Source organism: Danio rerio, chromosome 8 (assembly GCF_052040795.2).
Source record: "Danio rerio strain M-AB ecotype USA chromosome 8, GRCz13ab, whole genome shotgun sequence".
Taxonomy (NCBI): domain Eukaryota; kingdom Metazoa; phylum Chordata; class Actinopteri; order Cypriniformes; family Danionidae; genus Danio; species Danio rerio.
Window position 1 is genome coordinate 35,824,120 of NC_141028.1, and position 17,765 is coordinate 35,841,884.

General features: G+C 35.0%; 1 long non-coding RNA gene across 1 annotated transcript; it reads right to left on the reverse strand.

The window, feature by feature from the left end:
• Positions 1-8,322: 8,322 nt before the first annotated feature.
• Positions 8,323-10,319, reverse strand: LOC147842732 (uncharacterized). Its single transcript, XR_015497363.1, has 3 exons — positions 10,227-10,319; positions 9,596-9,643; positions 8,323-8,710 (listed from the first exon to the last, which is right to left on the reverse strand). It is a non-coding gene; the product is annotated as an uncharacterized LOC147842732 (long non-coding RNA).
• Positions 10,320-17,765: the final 7,446 nt, after the last annotated feature.

Below are 17,765 nucleotides of genomic sequence, written 5' to 3' on the forward strand. Positions count from 1 at the left end.
ACAGCGTGGTTTGGTTCGATTCAGTTCATCATGCACTTTTGGGGGCGTATTGCTGCATTCTGTACCTGGTACTACCTGGTACTGTTGCAACCCAGGCTTATTCTGAAAATGCATCACTATATACATTTCTGGAGAGTGCCAAATACATCGCTGGAGCTACGTTTTTTTGCAGTTTTAGCTTCGCAAATCCACCAGAGGCCGCTGTGTATGCTTTTTCAGATCTCCAATTTATATTGTGAGTTCCATTCGCACCTGCCTATCGCATGTAAATCCACCAGAGGCCGCTGTCCACTGACTGACTTACCGATCGACTGACCAACACTCCTCCTCCCCTAAACCCAACTGATAGTGTTTTCAAAAGCATCCAGATAACAAAAAGCCCAAACAAAAATCGAGTTTTTACCACGTTTTCAGATTTTACCACATTCTCACCCTGTTAATTACATGGCTTTGTTTTTTTCCTACCTGCTTTCTGGAACTGTTCTTCGTCAGACTCGAGCCCTGTCATCACAGTCAACTCTCTGCATCTCAAGTTCGCCATGTATGCAGCGAGCCACTGGACAAAATGTTAACAGCGGGAAGCCGTCCACAAAGAGGTAACTGAACAGCTGGTAAGCGCAAAAAGGAACGAGGTCATACCGCCCTGTAGCATTCATTTTTAAGACGAAATGCAGCCATATGTACCTCTGGCTTCACAACTCGCGATCTTCAGAAGCGCATATAGAGTTACATTTTCAGAATGAGCCTATGTCGCACTTTTATTACCACCTCAGGTGAGATTACAAAGGAGTCATACCTTTATCAAAATGTAACACATACACACTGCTAATCACCAATTGACCCTTCACTAAGCCACACCCAAAAACAGCCACCCACCAATTGTGACTTAGGAACCGTTGCCACGGGCAGGGGCTCTGTCAAGCATTCGAGCGAGGGAAACGGGCCAACGCGTTGTACATATGGATTGTGCAAATCTGATACCCGGTATCATTAAAGTTTGGACAGGCTGGTGGAATTTTTTTCCTTTTCAAAACCTAAAACCCAAGGGGAGAAATGCCAGCGTGGATCAAGCTCTGTGAGGGGTGCTAAAGGAGCGGAGTTAAGTTGGTGTTGCTTTGATATTCCTGACACATTCATAACTCACACACCTCTTACCCTAAACAGATCTAAACTGCGTTTCCTACAAAAATATAAAGCAAGTTATGTTTCACAGCTGTCTTTGTTTTTTTTTTTGCTCGATATTATGAGCATTGCTCTGTTTAAGCCCTCGCCATAGTAGGCATACTAATAGCAGTCATATTTCCATCTGTTTCAAGCTACAAGTATTTGAAATTACATATTAACAGAACAAAGCCGAGATGTGATCACAATCTGAGCACTTGCGATCAATATACTTTACCTACAGCTGTTTTCAGTAATTTATAACCCTCATGCCCATGTTAGAGCTACAATTCGCCATTGTTTTCATCTGTCTTTTAGAGATTTAGTCATTGGTCTGCTTTTATATTTGGTGTTGGATTAATATTTGCTGGTAAATCTATTTGTTCACTTCTGCTGTTTATACTTTGATTTGCATTTCAATCGATTTATTTCTTCCACTTAACTGCAAATCAAAATAGAAACTGGATAAAGAGCACACAAACATACTGACAGTTTTATGTACTGTACATTGTTATAAGTCAGTGATGCTGATATTTGGCACAAATCCATCAATTTCCCCTTTCTGGCTGTTCTTTCTATGAATGAGTTATGTAAAAGCACTGTCTATGCCCGTTTTCTCGTCGGTTAGTAACACTATTTAATTGCACAACAATTAATCTATCAGGCTTTTTGGTTAAAAAAAAGAGAAATCACGGTTTCATTTGTTATTTTTAAATTATTTTTAAATGTCACCTCTCCTGCTGAGCATGAGCTAAGCTGTTGAATGTCAATGTATGAGGCGGCTAAGCTAACCTAGCTTCAATTTTGATCAAGTTATTTTCTAATAGGTTGCCTATTATGTGGTAAATATACCCCTGTAATGCATACTGCAGTCCTTTTTTTGTCTGGCTTTTATCGGATATCTAATCTTTTCGCCAGAAATGACTAATTATATCCCTGGCCATTTCTGACAACAGCACATACATATTGTAATAGACGTGCCAGGCACGAAAGCTTGACAGACATAGCAACAGTAATTAAGGAGGGTGGGGCTTAGCGAAGGGTCAAATGGTCCAAGAAAATGAGCACCACCGGCTCCATTGCATTTGCGATGCGAGACAACAAACTATACTATATTCAAATAGTCAGCAGCAGACACTGCTCAGTTACACCATTCCTGTGGCATTATAGTGATAATCTCACCCATATAGTTGCGCTACTGGAATCGTGTTATTAAGAGGTGGCTGCTGCTGACTATTTAATATAGAAAGTTTGTAAAGAAAATATGAAGCCTTTATTAACATGGTTATTATTTAAAGTGTTTGAGTGCTGTTTTTCTTTTTTTATAATATCTATGTTAATGAAGGCTTTTTAATTTTTGTTCACTTACTTTTGTGAGTGCCTTGGATTTATGATTTTGTTGTTTATCTTTATGAATCCCTTATCCAGAGGTCAATGACACATTGAAATTCCCCTTCAGCATTTTTTTGTTTGATTGTGGATTTAAATAGTAGATCTGTTGTCTCAAGCTACAAATCCATTAGTGATACCAAACTGCTGTGGAAATGCACAGTTGGCCGCAGAGCCAAGCAAAACTGAACTGAGGCAAGCCGAAGTGTGACGTACCACGCAGTGAAAAGGTGGCAAAAGATTTCTGTGTTTTTTAACATTATAAAAAAAAAGTTAATGGCAAAACAGCATTTCCATTGGGTGAGAATAACTTTTTCATATGGCTGAATAGTTTCCTCTTAAAAGTAATCTTTTATTTTGTTTGTAGTTGAATATCCACTTTATCAAAGCTGTCCTCTTGAGTACCTCAAAAGTGTGTTTATTTTAGTGACTAAGGAACTGTTTATATAGCATCACGGTGGCGCAGTGGGTCGCCTCACAGCAAGAAGGTCACTGGTTTGAGCCCCAGCTGGATCAGTTGGCGTTTCTCTGTGAAGTTTTGCACATGTTCTCCTCGTGTTCGCGTGGGTATCCTCCAGGTGCTCTAGTTCCCCCACAATTCCAAAGACAGCTACAGGTAAATTGGGTAAGCTAAATTGTCTGTATATGTGAATGAGTGTGTATTGATGTTTCCCAGTGTTGTCCAAAGGCATCCGCTGCTGAAAACATATGCTGGATAAGCTGACGCTTCATTCTGCTCTGGCAACCCCAGTTTAATAAAGTAACTAAGCCGAAATAAAAGAATGAATGAATAAACTGTTTATATGCCAATATTTTCCGCCGAAAGTGAGATTTGTTTTTGTTGAAAACATATAAAATTGAAAGCATGTTTCAAAGTGAAAGTTTTTGAAAACCGCTCCATTATCATATCAGTGTAAACACCCAAGAACTAAAGTTTTTAATAATGATGATGATGTCATGTATAGAACATGTTGAGGGAGGTGTAGTTTAAAGGCAAGAGCAAACATATACCAAAATTGCAATGTACATTGTAGTTTTGTTGCTTAAAGTTTCCCAATGCTTCATCGGCAAAATGTGGGTTTACACCATATTACACTCAAGCAGAGGAATATACACACATAGCAAATTACACAGACATGAGTGCCAAGCCACTGACAGCATGTAGTCATTTCCTTACAGGTACTTTTTACTAACAAGGTGACAGCACCAAATCCTGGCCTGGAATATGTAATACAGCATTTTTGGCCATTTTATAGATGTGTGTAAACACAGACCATTTTGAAAATGTTGTTGGGTAGGCTTGAATTTTTTTCACAATGCAAGGGAAAAAAATATATATTTTTGCCTACATTGTTGTATAAACAAAGCCTGAGAAACAACTTTGTCCTGTGAACAGATCTAAATCGATTAAGACTCCTTTGCAAATACATGTAGCTTATTCACTGAAGTATCTTGTTTTCATCTTGATTTTTTTTTTTCAATTTTTCTTCAAATATTGAACAAATGTGATTTGTGTTTGTTGGTTGTTTTATCACAAATACTGAACAAATTTGAATGAATTTGAATAATTTCAAACCATTTTACTGAAAAGAAAGCACCAACTCAAAAAAAAAAAGATTAAATCAAGAATTCACAATTAAACACAAACAACTAAATTATTTGCAATATAACACAGAAATATCAGAAATCAGCCACATGTTAAAATCATCTTTGGTAACAGTTTAATATAGGTCACAATTCATGCTATTAATTACTGGCTTATTACCTCTTATTATCAAGATATTAACGTTAAAAAGTATGGTCTGCATTCCTAATCCCACACTGTTAAATAATTCAAAATTTTATGGTTTATTGTAGGCAGTGTGCCATAAAAAACATAAAATAGCGGCTATTAAATTACAGAAATTTAAAATAACAGACATTAAGTTGCAGAAATTTACCATAAAGTAACGGACATTAAATCACAGTAATTTACCATTAAATAACGGCTGTTAAATTACAGAAATTTACCATAAAATAACGCAAATTAAATTACAGAAATTTACCATAAATTAACGGACATTAAATAACAGAATTTTCCTTAAATTTAAATTTCTGTAATTCAACCTCTGTTATTTTACAGTAAATTTCTGTAATTTAACGGTCATTATTTAAATTTTTTCCGGCTCCCCAGCAGCCGGAAATAAACCAGAAATTAGCTTTTTTTTTTTTACAATGTACCCAAAGGCTAAACTCAACTTCTACCTTACTGACTAATAATAAACAGCTATTTAGTAGTTTATTAAAATAGTAGTGTTAGGTAAGGGTTTATAATGTCCTGAATTGTGATCTAAAAACTGTAACAACCTCTATATGCATTTTAAAAAATAAAACAAGAAAAAAACTACATTTGGTGTAAATGACATAGCAGTAGCTTTGATTTGCCCAAAGTAACATATCAAAAAGTAGAAAAGTAGTTACAAGTGTGTGTGTATGGATGAATTTATTAAGTTCTTAAAGAGAAAGTTTACCCCCAAAATAAAAATGTTTCATTAACTTACCTTCCAAGCTACAAGTGGCACTCTTTTTGCAGTGGAACAATAAAGATTTTGACCTGAAATCATTGAAGTTGGCATATTTACACCAACAGTAAGTGGAAGTCAGTGCTAACCATCACATAAGATCTTATGGCAGCAATATTTCTTGCAATCCACAATCTCAGAAACATTTCTCAAATGAATCGTCCGTTTTTTTAAGGATTGGATGAAGCAGTTCACTAAATCAGACTGAACCAATTAAAACAGCGTGTGTGTGGAGCCAACACAGCAATCAAAAGTCACTTGTATTAGCCTGACAGAAGTTTATCTGTGGCGGTATAACCAGCATATATGATTCTACGACGCTGGATTTGCCAACTCATTCAATGCTCCGCTTATTCCAACAGCACACACTAAACTGAGGGACACACATAATAACTGTGGAAATATTTGCACTAAAATATATTTATTTCCTGTAGGTCAGTTGGAGCTGCAGGCACCACTGAGCTTCTTTGTGGTTTCTCTTCCATTTTCTAACAAAATCTGCTCTTGCCTGTCACTTAACACTGTCAGATACCTGAATGTGTCAAATATTTATCATGTAATTGACAGATCTTGCATTCACCTTTAAAGATTGAATGAACTGAGACTTCGGGACAGATTTGAACTGATTTTCGGTTCCGCTATTAACTTCCAGCAACAGTCAAGCACACATAGTTTTTATTTTTGTATCATAAATAAATATTAAGGGGATGCATGGCGCAGTGGGTAGCACAATTACCTCACAGCAAGAAGGTCGCTGGTTCGTTCCAGTTGGCATTTCTGTGTGGAGCTTGTTCTCCCTGTGTTTGCTTGAGTTTCCTTGGGGTGCTTCGGTTTCCCTCAGAAGTCCAAAGACATGTGCTATAGGTGAATTTGGAAAAATAGAATTGTCTGTAATGTATGTGTGTGCATGAAAATGTATAGATGTGTCCCAGTGATGGGTTGCAGCTGGAAGGGCATCCGCTGCGTAAAACATATGCTGGATAATTTGGTAGTTCATTCCGCTGAGGCAACCCCAGATTATTGAAGGGACTAAGCCGAAAAGAAAATAATTGAATGAAATATATATTAAAAGCAGTCGCAATATTGTTGAAAGACTGTCATCAATCTGTCATAGTGTAGTCATTATTAATTACCTTAAAACATTTATCATTACCTGGACATCTACAGATCAAATAGTGACAGTGTACAACACTTGACAGAAAGAAAACTGGATTTTATATTTCTTCCTCTTAGTTCTCTTTTTTCTCTTTCCTGGCTGATAGCCATAGAGGAGTCACCATAATCTGCTTTCTTTCAGGTCTAGGTCCTAACATTTTACCTTTCACAACCTCACTAGCACTGATCCAGACCTCAGTTAGTGCAGCTAAAATGGTTGGACAAAGGTTAATGTTCACTGTGTTTACTGTAAACTTCTCTGCTTCACTCTTTCTTTCTCTCAATCAAGTGCAAACGTACAAATATTACTCTTATTTTAGCTTAGTCTATACATTAGATAAGTCAGTACCAAAGCCAAAATTTAAACTTCTTAATGAAGAAAACTTTAGCTTAGAGTCTAGAAATTAGTACAGCCAAATTAATATGTTGGATAAAAATGGAAAATAAAATTTTAATAAACAGAAAAAAATTAAGGAAACATTAAAAATACATACAATTTAGTTTTGTAATTTTGTATTTTCTTATTTATTTTTGCAATAACTTGTTTGAATTTAAATGAATTATTTTATTTTTAAATATGTTGAGTGACTAAACTTTTTATTTTAATGAATGTAACTTTAATAAAATGTCTTTGTTTAAATGCATCAAAAATAGTTGGCTATATTCAGACTCTATGTTCAGGCTATATGTATAATGTTCAGAAGGAAGTTTTGGGTTTTTCATTTTCAAATGTTTAAACACATACCTTCAGTCTTTAGTGACCTGGGTTGTCATTCAAATTTTTTCAGCTCCTCTTTTTTTTAGGTTAGACATCAAATTCCTAGGATTACTCAACACTATAAACAGAAAAAATATATATACATATGGTATTAACTACTTTTTCCTCATGTGTAACAGTGGTTTAATATTTAGCCAAGTTCTAGGAAATACTCTATGCTTTATTTTATTGTTTAATTATTGTTAATAATACATCCAGAAAACCATTAGCTATTTCAGCAATCCACTGGTGTCATAAATGAGACACTTAGACACTAATAATAAAACATAATGATAAAAAAGTATCTTAAGGCCACTTTTATTTTGTATAAATATACAGTGCTCAGCATATTTACAGTAAGTACATCCTTCACAAATCTATTTTTTTAAATCATATTTTTAATAGGAAGCTATACAATATTATATTTGTGCTTAAACATTAGATAACTCATAGTCTAAAAACTAGTACACCCAAATTTAATAAAAAAAAATATCCAATACAAATGTTTAAAAAATGCAGGTTGTAGTTTTATTTTGCAATATTTTGCTTGAATTTAATTGTATTATCTTTCAATGTCTAAAGATGTTTGGTGACAAAAATATTATTTTAATAAAAATATCTGTTTGACAAATCTGTTTTGTTCAAATGCACAAAAATATTCGCTAAGAAATGGTTAAAAAACAAAATAAAACACGGAGAGTCTCAAAAATCCTTTTGTATGAGCAACCACTTTCTTCAAATCATAAGCTGATAGTTAAACAGTTGAGCGTGCATCTTTTAAACTTTAGATCTGTAGTGTCTGCTTTTTGCTGGCTGTATGTGGGTGGAGTAATACACACTGTAAAAAATGTTACTTAGATCTAACTTATAAAAAGTGAGGCAAGTGGTTGCATCGGACGTTTTAGGTTGATTCAACTTCCAGCCTTTTTTAAGTATTTTAAACACTAAAACATTGCTTAAAACAAATGCAATAAAATTAAGTTGAGCCAACTAATTTTTCTAAAATTACTCAAATCAGATAAACTTACTTTTTTTGTTAAACTTAACTTACTTATACATTGCTATATGTTGACTGTACTCATTTTAATTAAGTATTATGAACTTAATGATCTAAATAAAATTAACCATGCATATGTCATTTAAAACTAATTTAATTGACTTCTGGCTGTAACCTCAGAAAATAAATCTTCGTTTCTATATTGTAAGCACAATATACACTAGTAAAAACAGATAAACAGACTTTCCTGTCAATAACAATTAAATAAGAATGGGAAGATGGATTAAAGACCATAACATGTATTCAATATCAATCGATGTTCCTTTTAATAGTGACTACAAAATAGGCCATTAATGTGGCTACACATACACAATACATAAATAAAAACATTAATAATACCAGATCCTATTGAGAAATCATCCAAGGCAACTCAGTGAGGAGATTTGCATATTTTGATGAAGATTTAGGATGCATAATGTCCAGTCCCACAAAGAGTCTCTAATATATCTCAAATGTATAAAGTTTTGATGGATACTTGAAGTCGAGGACATCGGTAAGTCCAAACAGGAGCCATCATGCATTTGACAGGTTTGGCAAACCTCTGACAGTCCTATGATAATCCAAACTGTGTTGGGCTGATGGCAAATTTTTCCCGTGGGCAGCCGCATGCACCTCTGATTCCTCACAACTCTATTGGTAGAGACAAAAAGAAACAGGAGTTCAGGTGGTTGCTACCAAACAACATTAAATAGCTAAATACTGAATAGGAAATAACTACAAGTGAAGTTACAAAAGTCCAGTGAGAATGATGCATGGATGAAACACCTTAGTTTATCAGTTAAAAATTACCTTAGTTAAAATTACCTAACTTCTATTTAAAAAATAAAAAAAGGTTATAGAGGTTGTGTAATTACATTATTCCAGGTGTTTTTAGTTATCAAATTTTAAAGAAAACTGTGATTTTACTCAGTGTAACAGTGCATGTCATTGTGTTTTCCTGTCAATCAAAGAATTGTTAAAATTTAGGTATTACATTTTTTGTTTATTTTGGCAACTTATAAAGCATAAGAATGTGTATTTAATTTAGATATTAAAACTGTTTGAAAATGGCTATATGAAAATTATAGAATACAAGTTCTATAATTTAAATGTCATCTTCATTTTGCACCAAACTTTGCACGTCATAATACAAATTTTATTAAATAAATAAATAAATACATTGCCATTTTACACATTACATTAAGGTTTACATTAAATTTTTGCTAAAGCTACATTTAATTGACTTTTTCTTCAAATTTAATGTCACTGGCAAATGACAGTTCAGTGATTCAGTGTTATCAGTTAGCTTTATTGAAAGACTGACAGATAATAAGAAACTGCATTAGGATATTTTTATACTGTTTTTACTGTTGCACACATAATATCTGTGTAAAAAAAACAGTAAAAAATTACTGTTGCACTTCAGATATCAAATGTAAGTTAATTCTATGGAGCCCACTATTGTTTGCAATTTTACCAATGTTTTACTTGCCTGCAAATAATTATAGCTGTAATTGTATCTAATGTTTTTCTTACCTGGATGTGAAGTTTGAAGATCCACAGGTAACAAAATCACTTTGGTATCTAAAGACCAAGAACATGCATTTTAGAATGAGGTGCATACAGTTTAAATGGTTCTGTAAACATCAGTAGTAAATGTAATTTAAGTTAAAATAAATTGTAAATCTGTAATTTATTCACTATGCAGCATTAAAAAACTTATGGACTAAATCTCTAAAACACAAACTTTAAGTTATACTTTCTCTTACGTTAAACACAAACTACTTAACTGTTGCATACGTTTCTGCATTTAATATCCATCCTTAATGTGCTGCTATAACTTAGGTGAGCTAACTTTAGCTAACTTAACCCCCACACCCCGACCGCCCACCAGTGACCCTGTTAATCGGTTCTGCAACGTTAGTTATACCTACTAAGTGTTTTAAAACTACTTTCACTATTTTTTCTCAATAATATCACTTTTAATCATTAGCATAAACTAGCGTTGGTTAGCGTTAGCCAACTTAGCTTTCCATGTGAGAGCAGTCTAACTGTTAACATACCTGAGGCTACAGTACAATTTACAAAGCTAAAACCTCACCTGCCTAGCGAAGACAGCAGTTTTGCATGACTTTACAATTATCATTCGGCTAAATTTGCAACTTACCGTGTTAATCAGATCCGCTGCTGGGAGCAGTTAATGTCGACCATTGCAGAAGCTGCGTCTGCCTGCTAAATCCCGGGCAATGAAAAAGGAGTCACGCCAAACTATAAAAATCACGTTTTATGAACACCTGCCCACATCGACAGCTGCTCTAATAAATTGTCTGTGTCAACTCACTTTTATAACATTTATTCTACACAATAACCACGTAAAAAAAATCTACTCAAATAAATTGCATTAGTTTTATTCAAAATATACAGTTATATAAAAACTGATATATTTTAAGTAAAGAGGAAGCAAATTTAATTTTTTTGGTATAAAACAAATAAAATTAACTAGATTGCAATTATTTAAAGTAGATAGAACCAACTTTGTGAGTGTAGCACTTTTTACAGTGCACAAAGGGTAAAGAGGCTGTAGGAGTTCTGATATTGCAGAATATAGCACAGCTATCAGAGCCAATCAGATTTGAGAACCTGACAGAACTGTTGTATAAATAAATATATATATATATACATATGTAACTGTTGTATATATATATATATATATATATATATATATATATATATATATATATATATATATATATATATATATAGTGAGAAGCTCGTGTCATTCCTGGTCAAACTTGCTGACTGAAGAAAAAAAAAACAGTAACTTTAAGGCAGAATTTGCCAGGGGTGTGAAAAAATTTGCACTTGACTGTTTATATAATCAGTAAACAATAATAATTATAAAGTGCTGAATTCAAACAAACTGCTACCACACAGCTGGATGATACAGAAAATGTGGGAGATTTGTTTATTAGATGATTAAATGGTATAACTTTTTCATACATTTTGTGCACTCTGTCTGCCCTCGATATAGCTTTAATCAAAGTACATAAACTCAAGCTTTCATCCTGTGTCAGCCATGTTTCTAAAGCGAGGTTGTGTCCACTGAGTCTTTCTCTCTCTCCTTTGCTTAGCTCGTGCTTTCTGGAGATACACAGTCTGTGCACAGTTAATTATAGTTAATGAAAGCTTGTTGGTGTATGAGATAGAAGAGCAGAGAAGAAGAGGAGTTCACGCTGAGGCTAGATGTCAGCTGGCTTGAACCGGAGGGCATCGTGCGATTTGTTTAAACCTGGAGAAACTCTCTCTGCATGATAATTTTCCTTTGGGGTCCGTTTCCCAATCCTACTTTTTAAAAATATTGTTAATTGACTTAAGAGCTCATCAGCGTGCTTTGTCTTCATTAGGTTAATGAAAGGGCCCATGTGTTTATCTTTTTAACAGATAATCTAATCGCTTGCTTCTTGTCTCTAAAGATCATTTCGACACGAGTCGCTCACAGTGAAATGCTTTTTAATTTGCAGTGTATGCAAGGTGTGTGTCGTAGCAGTCTGTGAATGATCGCAATGCTTTCTGTGTTCTTTGTAAGCACGTAGGGGGTAAAGGATTAGGATAAACACACTGACTCCGGGGCATTGGAGTATGTTTTCCAAACGGCCGGTCCATAGGGCAAACTAACTGTGCTGTAATGTGAACAGTAGGGTGTTGATGGTGGGAGTGAGGTGAAGCTCGGAGGGGGCCGTAAACCCTGAAAGCAGGGGGAAAACATGGATTTGTCTGGCCGTGTTTTAATAAAGCCACTGACTGCACTATAAATCAGCTGTGCTTGTGAAATGTCCGTGACATTGGCCTTCACCCCTGGGCCCTATAGAAATCAGAGCAGCAGTAAAACTAAAGTACCTACACACTGTCCACTGAAACCCTGCTGGAAATACTTACACGCACACACACACACACACACACACACACATATACACATTGTTTTAATACTGAATCTACGTTCAGTAAAGATTACAGTACATTTTACACTTGTAGCTTATTTTCAATTGTGGAACAACACGGATTCTGTAAACGCTAGAATGGCCATAGCAGCCATTCTGACCATTCATATAAGACTGTTCAGAATATTTTTGTAACAACATATTTAAATTTGAAGCTTCTATTGAAATTTTAAAAATAAGCTTTAAATGTCTGTTGACATATTTTAAAAAAGTCATTACCTAAAAAAATCTTATTTTTTTCGGAATAAGATATAGGTGTAATGTACTGTACTGTACAAGAAACTAAACCACCGCTAATGGTTTGTCAGCAAGCAGGTAAAGAAGGATTTTTCACTGCAGTTAAAAAAAAGATTTAAAGTCTACATGAAATCAAAACTAACCCCATAATTTAGTTCAGGAATTCTCAACCTGTGAGCCGCGGCCCACTAGTGGGCCTCAGTGATCCTACATGTGGGTCGGGAGATAATTTGAAATTAACTTAAATATTATACTATAATTATTTGATTTCATCATTAAATATGTCAGAATAAAATTATAGTAGTAATGGCATTTCCCGTTTTCTGTGCAGGCTAATTCAGACTGTGCAAAAACAGCCTCACTGTTAATTACAGACATAACTGTAGCTTAAATTTTCAACGGCTGTGCATCAACTAGAACGCTCTTAGTTGTATACAGTAAACAGTCACGCAAATGTAAAGGTAATGACGATTAGAGTTATAATAACCAGCTCGTGCCTGCCTCACGTCTGCAACTCGTACTGTATCATGCAAGTCCAGTGATTCTGTTAATTTACAAACTGTGTGCTCTCTTTGTGTGAACACTTTAAAATAGTCAGGGCAGGAGCAAGCTGAACTGGCCCTCTAGGCTAAGGACAATCACGCCGCCCTCAACCCGAAAGTGAAAACGAAAGTTAGCGGTTTGGGGCCGCCTAGGTCGCCTCTATAGACGCTCCTGCTCATAGTTGTCTAAATTATTGCCCTGTGAGTGTTTTATAACAGACATGCATCCATACCGAAGGATCTATCGAGACTCGGTGGTGTTTCAGTAGTAAACAGAACTCAAATAATGTCGAGCTACAAACCAAACTGTTTCCACAGATTTAGAGGTTGTTGTTTTTTTTTTTTACTGTATTTTACAGTAAAACAGTTTGTATTTAGGGTTAGGTTGTTTATTTTAATGGATATAAATCAATAGATGAATAGAAGTCAGTCTAATTCAAAGCAGCAGCATTTTTTTTTTTTTTGCCATCTCCTGCAGCTAGTCCTGTCAGGTTCCTTTACTAAAGAAAAGTTCCAAATACTCTGCAATTGTATAACTGATGTAAAGAATTTAGGAGCTTTAAACCTGTCTGTGCTTTATATATATATATATATATATATATATATATATATATATATATATATATATATATATATATATATATATATATATATATATAATTAAAATATATATATATTGTTATATTTTATATTATATTTAAATATAATTTCATTCATTTTCTTTTCGGCTTAGTCCCTTTATTAATCTGGAGTCGCCACAGTGGAATGAACCGCCACCCTATCCAGCACGTTTTTACGCAGCGGATGCCCTTTCTGCCACAACCCATCTCTGGGTTTCCCGATTATGTTGTGAACCATTCATCTGTGCAATTTATTTATAAAAATCTTGTAAACTAAAATTAAAAACTGAAAATGTACTTCCTGTTTGTTTTTAGTTAGATTTTTAGATTACGAGATTTTGAGGTATTGGGCATGGCTAACTTAGCGTGCTTCTCCAACGGTCAGTTTCGAAACTCTTTTTTCAATCTTTATGAATGAACTGTCTACTTTACTACATCTATTCAGGTCACAGAAGAAGAAAAAAACAAGCCACTTCCACTGTTTCCTTATTTAATATTTCATTTCTGTGGGAACTGCATTCCAATACACAAAAAAAAGGTCACAGTTTAATGACCAATTGAAAGTTTTGTTTTTGGTAGCAGAAAGTAAACATAGACTCGTTATGAAAACGTAACCCTATACACATTTCTGGAGGTCTGGAGAATTCTGGAGAATTATTTAGCCAGAAGTATGCATGGCTGCCTTTCGTGTTTAAAACAAATGCTACGGGGTGGTATGACGCTGTTCCTTTTCACACTTACCAACTGAGTGCTTACCTCCATATGAACGGCTTTCCCACTTTTACCAGTTTGTCCAGTTAGCTTGCCATGTACATCAGCGGATTTGAGACACAGAGAGGAGTTGACCACGACAACGGGATTTAAGTCAGGTTCCAGAAAGTGGGTAAGATAAAAACCGAAGCTGTAATAAACAAGTAAATAACAGTGTGAGAATGAGGTAAAATCCAGAAATGTGGTAAAAATCAGGCAAGGGCTTTTCTTTTTCTGGATTGCTTTTTAAAACGGTGGGTTGGGTTTAGGGAAGTGGATGTCAATCAGTGCTTTTGAAAACACTATTGGTTGGGATTAGTAGGGTGGGTCAGTCGATCAGTCAGTCATTCAGTCAGTTGAAAGTGGGCTCTGATGGATTTACGTGAGAACAGCAGACCCGAATGGCACTTGCGAGACAAGTTTGAGATCACAAAAAAGCATACACATTGGCTTCGGGTGGATTCTCAAAACAAAAACTGCTAAATAAATAAATAAAATACGCAGCTCCTTGGACGTATTTGGCACTCTCCAGAAATGTATAAAGTGGTACATTTTCAGAATAAGCCTGGGTTGCAGAAAGTTGCTAGACAACAGAGACACACATATATAAAGGCATATGGTCAATTTGACTGTTATCACATTTAGTCAGTTAGCAGACATTTTTGTCCAAAATGACTTACAATTGAGAAGGCATTCAGTGATTCAGTGCTGATTATACAACTTAACTTTCAGTGCTCAGAGAATTAGGATCTAGACTAAGGGGGAGTGTTGAAAGAGAGAGTGTGTTTTCTACAGGTGGTTTGTCAAGCCTACTCACCTGTGTGAGGCTCACAGAAAAAAATGTAGAAATACTCAGAATTCTAGTGTTTTGTCATTTTAATACAATTACTGTGTTACAATTAACTATACACACATTTAGGGAAAGTCAGGGTATGATGGGTATATGGGTTTTATTTTAAAGTTAATTCACAAAACAAAATGTCAACGAATGAACTGGTAGTTTCAGTGTTAAAAGGGTTATTTCAGAAAGTCTTGTTATTAGCATTGCTGGTGGTCATTAAGAAAACATTTACTGTAACTCATTGGTTGGCTCACGTATGTGCAAATATAATGTGCAAGAGGCTGGGTGCATTCAAAGCCCTGATAAACTCACTGTGAAGATCTTTGTCATTGTTTGATTGAATGATTTGTCCCATAGTTTAGCTTTGGTTAATTTACTTGACATCGCAACCTATCAAACTAAAATGACCCAGAGAGATTACCCAAGATGCAATTTGGGATCAAATGATATCAGTAAATATTCTTCAATTTATACAACCTGACTAAAAGGTATTCGTCACCTGGCTAAACCTGCCTCAAAATTATTTGTTTATTGAACAGGATTTTTTTTAAATTAATTATGATGCTTTCATTGTCATATTTTCAAGTAATGAATCTAATTATTCCCCTATTGTGGATAGATATAAATAAAAAATAAAAAAAATAAAAAAATAAAAGAACAGAATTTGCAATTGATTGCAGTTGAGTAAATAATGTCAGAATGGTAATTTCTGGTTGAGCTATCCCTTAAAGACTCATCGACTAACTACAGTGAACTGTAGATCAACATTCGAGACGAGCACAGCCTTTGACTTGGGAAACTAACTGTCACACATCCTCATGTTCTTGTTTTGATGTGTGCACATTTCTGACGGCTTGTACCGGTGTACTTGAGCTGTTGGACATTTGCAACTTCAGCTTCCATTAACAACTGAATTAACATGTGCAAGACAAAGCGATCTTGACACTGCAGACTTGATTAAGAAGTTAGGGGAAAATTGGCACATGCCCAGAACATGCTGACTCTTGTCACCTGACTCCAGGCATTCAGACAGCATGGGCAAGAGAAATTGCACAGTGTCCAACATCTATCTGCCTGTCTGTCCGTCCATCTGTCCACCCATCATTTTGACTTTCTGTTGTTCTGTCTTCATCTTTCTGTTTATTCATATACTAAAAAAATCATTTGTTATTCTATCATCTATCCATCAATATACAGTAGGGTTCCATCCATCCATCCATCCATCCATCCATCCATCCATCCATCCATCCAACAAACCAACCAACCAACCAACCAACCAACCAACCAACAATCCTACTGTTTTATAATTATATAATTTAGCCAGCTGTCTATCTATAGTATATCTCTATCATTGTACTATCCACCTGTTATTTGTTGTTCTATTATCATTTTATCAACCCCTTCAGAGCTGAATTATGTTAAGTTATAAGTTTCTGAAAAATGTAAAAGTATGTTTTCACAGTTCTTGAGGGTCCTATAAACAAGGCCAAATTATAATAATACATTCTTACAATTCATATAATAAAAATGTGTACTTTAAATTTGAAATTGTTGTTGTATAGATTGCAGCTTATGACAAACTTTATTTTCATCTTCCTCATCACTCCAAATAATGTCCACATCTGAGGTATCTCCATCTGCTGTATGCTCAAAAACTTCAAGATCTGTAAATTCTGCATAATACATAGTTATAGTTTTATTCATATACAAAGTTCAGTCAGTATTACTGGAGATTAAATTTTAATAACAGATTTTGAACCCATTATTTATCCTAATGGATAGATATATTTGAAAAAAAATCCTGATCTGAAGCTTGTATTGTTACAAAAGATTTTAAACTTTGATTAGTGAGTGCAATCCCTCTTTTTTACATACAATCTATGAAATATTTTGGCAAACCTATCAATAAATCTTAATAAAAATATTTTAAATGTGACTTACGTCTGTGGCTGAAGAGAAGTGATGCCATGCTGATTTTCAGTGTAGTTACATATTACAATATGCCGAGCCTTACCGCAGTTTGATTGGATGGCAATCGTCCACTCTAAAGCTGCGGTCACACTGGGCTTTTCCTCCCATAGACTTTCATTCATACGCACGCGAATGCATCAGACCGGAAACGCAGGGTCATGTGTTAAGTTTCGCAGGTTGCTGCGGTGCAAAGCTCAAGCTTTGTGAACTGTGACCTGCGAAATCGTATCACTTGACTGCATGAGACAAGTCGAAGATCAAGATATTACCCCTCTGGACAGAAATTTAAAACATGAAGCAATCGCTTGCTTTTTTAAATGTCTAATAAGCTTGTTTAATCCCGCCTCTTTTCGCAGCGCCTCAAGACAGAATTTCACATGCTCAAACTCTAATGTGACAGCAGCTTCATGGTGTCACACCCTCGGTTCGTTCATGCAGTCCTATTCAACAATCTTCCTCACCATCAACAACACACCACACCCCTGAACCCTCACCTGATTACTAATCATTCACACCTGCACCTGCAATCACCACTTACAATAAATACTAGAGCTGTGGACCTACACTGGTCTCATGGTTCGGTTGCGATTATCATGCCATCGATTCAGTTCAGTTCGATATCTCGATGCATCACGGTGCATTGACGATGCTTTCCCTGCAGTTTTATATTTTCTTCACAGCAGCAATTCTTGTATTAAAATGTATAAATATATTTATATTTATATACTATTTGTAATACAATTTTGT